This window comes from Apis dorsata, unplaced genomic scaffold (genome assembly GCF_000469605.1).
Source record: "Apis dorsata unplaced genomic scaffold, Apis dorsata 1.3 scaffold_383, whole genome shotgun sequence".
NCBI classification, from domain to species: domain Eukaryota; kingdom Metazoa; phylum Arthropoda; class Insecta; order Hymenoptera; family Apidae; genus Apis; species Apis dorsata.
In genome coordinates, this window is record NW_006263645.1 from 198631 (window position 1) to 203478 (window position 4848).

The following is a 4848-nucleotide window of genomic DNA, read 5'->3' on the forward strand; positions in this document are numbered from 1 at the left end:
CTGATTCGAAGGAGAACGTATATTCCCAACTTATTACACCATTAATTATCCCTCCATTATATTTTAATAAAATGATAACTCTTTTTATTTTTTTAAAGTTTTGACAAGTTAAAATTTTCTAAACCTAACAAAACAATTTTTCTATTTCTCCTTTCGTCGTATCTATCATTTTATCCATTTCTCTGTTAATACAATTTGCAAATCAAATTTATAGGAGGAAAAAATCTAAATAATACCAAATATTCGAAAAATATTTAAATTTGATTTGCTCAAAAAAACATCATTCTTTTATTTTTAAAAATCTTCTTTTGAAATAAATATATATATCAAAGAAGGAAATATTTTCCACACACACACACACACACATATATATATGTATATAATATTTAGATACCATAATTGTCAGAGAGACACAGAAAGTCACAGGGTGTGCCATCACTTTGTCGCGTAGAAAGCGTGTCATTCCTCACGCCGCGTCGGTTGTCACATAAATCACCAACATCCCGCTTCCTCGTTGTTGGTCACGAGTGAAGCGACGCGTGTTGATTCCACAACCTCGCTGTTAAGCATCCTGAGAGCATACGAGCGTACGGATCGAGCCACGCTTGTTAATGAAACTAAATACGCGACAACGAGAGGAGCGTGTGTGTGTGTGTGTGTGTGTGTGGAACGATCAAATAATCCATTTCTTTCTCTCTCTCTCTCTCTCTCTCTCCTCGGCTGTCCCCGCGACTCCACTTGCCGGAAACACATCTCGAACGAAAGCAACGAAGAAGAAGAAAGGGTCGAGTTGGACTCGCTCCGCTCTTGTTAGCTCGGTCGGTAAAAAGGGGGGATTCTGATCAACGAACCGTGGCGGCCTTAAGGGCCCTTGCTCCCATAGACACGCTTCGTTTCTCGATTGATTCTTTATTTTACAATCGCCGTGACATCGTAAAGGGCAACGTGTTCCTCGAGTGTGCGCACGAAGAACTTGCACCCCTGAACTTGTTCAATCATCGATCCATCGATTACTTGTCGAGAGACGGAGTTTTGCGATTGATCGAGGATTCTTATTATTTTCAAGGTAATTTATTAAATTATTTTTTTTAATCAAGTTTACAAATCGATCGAATGATTTTTATTTCACTATGGCAAGTGACTGACTTGTAAATTTTCTTTATTTGAATATTTTTGTTGTATAAAGAAAGCAGATTCAATGTAACGAATAATTCAAGAGATATAAGATCAGTGGATATATGTGAAGAAAAAAATGATGTCTTTTAGGATCTTGTCTTGTATTACTTTTCATTCTTGTCGAGCATTCTTTGATTCATTCTAGAATGTTTTCCAAGAATTTCGGATCTTTCGAGATTTTTGATAATTTCTTATGAATGAATGAGATTCGAAGCAATTTGAAACGTTTCATATCTCATAAATATAAGAAAATAAAACAAAAAGGATAGGATTTGGATAAAATATATGTTAATAATAAAAATCTATATTCTATTTGTGTTATTATTAATATTATTTGGATTTAAAAATTTATACTAAAACACTTGTTCAAAGTTTAAATTTTCATCAATTCTAATTCAAGATATAAAAAAAATATATATATCATAAATATAAAAAAATAAAACAAAAAGGATAGGATTTGGATAAAATATATGTTAATAATAAAAATCTATATTCTATTTGTGTTATTATTAATATTATTTGGATTTAAAAATTTATACCAAAACACTTGTTCAAAGTTTAAATTTTCATCGATTCTAATTCAAAATATAACAAAAAAAAAAATATATATCACACTTTCTCTTAATAAAAATTCTGATCGAGATAAATATGCCCTTTCATCGAACCTTTTCACATTTGTTTTCGTCCAAACATGTTGTAACATTAACGACATAATCATTCACGGTCAAAGCACTTCAACTGATCCTTATTAAGTTAAATGTCATTAATCTTTGAACAACATTGTGAAAATCAATCGTGAAACCATTTTAAGAGAATAAATTCATCCTTCCTTCCACTTCCGTTTCCCGTTTCTCACGAGTTAGCATAACGATCTATTCGAAATCGGCGATTCTTATCCCGATAATCATCCATTTCCCCGCGTTTCGCTTTATAGAAGGAAGCCATTCTACCGAGCCTTCCGGTTCCGGATTTGGAATCAACCTTGCAGAAATACTTGGCCCAGGTCGAGGTAATCGCACCCAATCATTTGCCCAAGACCAGAAGTCTGGTGAAAGCCTTCCTTTCTGGACCTGGGCCGAAGCTCCAGCAACGACTCTTGGAACGCCGACAAAAGACGACCAATTGGGTGAGTGAATTCTCCATTTTCTTTTCACCAATTTTTTCAATTGATTTTTTTTATTGAAATTCGTTGATTTTTTTTATGTAATAATAGATCTGTTTTATACCTATAGTTACATTTATAATGATTATATAACGATTAGTTTAAGTTTAATTTTTTTAGAGAAATTGGAAAATTAATTATTAATAGAATTGGTAATAAAAAATTTATAATTTATAATTATATATATGTATATTTAAGATATGATCAACGATAATTTAATAAAAATGTTCTTTGTTAAAGTAAAATCGAATCGAAGTTTAATACTCGATTAATATTATTCAATCAATTAATTAAATTGTAATTAATTTTATTTAATTTGAATATATTACTTAAATTACAGTATTTTATATAAAGTTTATACATGAGTGGCTAAAAACATACGACAAAAGAAAATTACAATAGCTATATATAATATCCTGCAAGTAAAAAAAATTAATATTTTCAAGACGTAATAAATCTGTGTATTGCTACATTACATCATTACATCATTAATCAAAATAGTTGATAGATAGGTAAATAAAAGATCTATTGTATCTATTAAGTAATTTGATTTATTAGAAATTATAGGATATTAAATTTTAATTAAGATGAATGAATTTAAGTATTAAAATATAAAATGGATATCTTAATAATCTTGGTATCATAATTTTAAACATTTTAATATTAAATTATTTATTTATTTATCTATTTATTTTGCATGAAAAGAATATCGATTTTTTATTATATCCTTTCTTAGTGATACTCAGTGGATATATTTTATAATTGTGAATATATAAATTAGGAGTAGTCAGGTAGTCTGTCATTTTCAAAAACCTTTAAACGAGAAATTTATGTAAGCTGTCTCATTAAATATTCAGAAAGTAAAAGGTTTTTCAGTACGAAACGCGAAAGCCAAACGATAACGAGAAAGAAAACTTCTTGAATGTAACGTCATTTCCGTTTATAGTATAGTAGTTAGTCTCGTGAGAATACGCTTCGTTTCCCCAATTTGGACTCGCAGAATTGGACATTTGAATGATCGAATAATTGAATACTTTAATATTAATATTTTATTTATTCGAAAATTTATTTATTCTTTATTTCTGGATCGAATAATAAATCAAATTTGGAGTTATTATTTTTAAAATAAAGATAATTAGTTTTGAATTTATTTTTTAATATAAATATAATTAACATGTATAAATATAATTAACATTATATCACGTATATTAACATGTTAATTTTCGTGGAAATTTTTTCTTAATTTAAATTTTATATTATTTTTATATTGCGTAAAATTATTATAATCAAAGTGTTTCTTTCCTAAATTAAAATAACGAACGTATCTTTTAATCTAACAATATTTTTTTTTATTTCATATTAATAGAAATATAGTAAATATAATTTATTTATGATGTTAAAGTATAATAATTTCTATTCGAATAGAGAAATAAATTAATATATTATTAATTTCAACTATGTAAATTTTTAACTTTTAACATTTCATTAAAACAAATGGTTTCTCTTGCATTTAACATCAACTCTCAGTTGCTTGAAGCATCGTTACGTTTTCATTATAGCGATTTGATTATACTTAATGCAGAATGAATTGGTCGAGGCAAATAGCATTTCTAGACAATCTTTTGTGAGATATTCTGATCAACATCAGTGATAATTAATCATCGTGTTCGTTTTACAATAACAATTCTCTCATCTCTTATTCTGTTAAACATTGATATGAAACATAAATACTGCAGAGAATAATAATTTATATTGAAATGGAATAATTAAAAATTAGTGTACATTTCAAATTGCCTTTGATAATTTGTTATAAATTTTAATATCCATGAAGCATTTTTTTTATTAAATATTAGTTTATAACCTAATATATGGCAATTTATAGCATTACATATACGGATGAACTATTGATAGGAACTTAATCTATTATGTAAAAATAATCACAAATTGTAGAATCTTTCTGAGAAAATTTAAAAATTCATCGATTACCCGATTCAATTTCTCATAAAATTTTATTCTACAGAATATTAATACATCGTATTTTTGAAAAATACATTCTAAAGGCCAAAACAAACGCGAAAACGTCGATAAACAATCTTTTTTTAAATTACAAAATCCATTATATCGATTATATCACCTACCCCTCTCTATCGACTCCTCATTTGTCCAATCAAAAATTTTGATTCATTCCTTCTCTCCAACTTTTCTCATCAAAAATCACCAACAAATATCACAATTAACCAACACCAATACCAACAACAAAGGCAAAACTAAACATGCAAGGAATTTCTCTGCAACTTTAAGGATGGAACGATCGGTTTTTTCCTTCTCCCGCGTGTGTATAAGTGGCGCAACAGCATTTTCGTTTCAACCCACGTTGCCTCCCGAGAATTTACTTCTTCTGGAATAGGCATCAAGCTATATCCACGCGTTCTCCGTGACTTTTCCGATCTCCCCCATCGGGCGGTCCCAGGGGAATCCACGGGTTCGATGCGTGGCTATAAGCCTCTCCG

General features: G+C 29.1%; 1 protein-coding gene across 2 annotated transcripts in view; it reads left to right on the top strand.

Annotated features, from left to right (window-relative positions):
* Positions 1 to 4848, top strand: part of LOC102679795 (choline O-acetyltransferase) — an 87720-nt gene that overhangs the window by 44492 nt on the left and 38380 nt on the right. For both annotated transcript variants that reach the window (XM_006618971.2, XM_031512097.1), the window contains one exon: positions 2111 to 2302. The gene's annotated coding sequence lies outside the window, so the exon portion shown is untranslated. The remainder of the gene's footprint in view (positions 1 to 2110; positions 2303 to 4848) is intronic.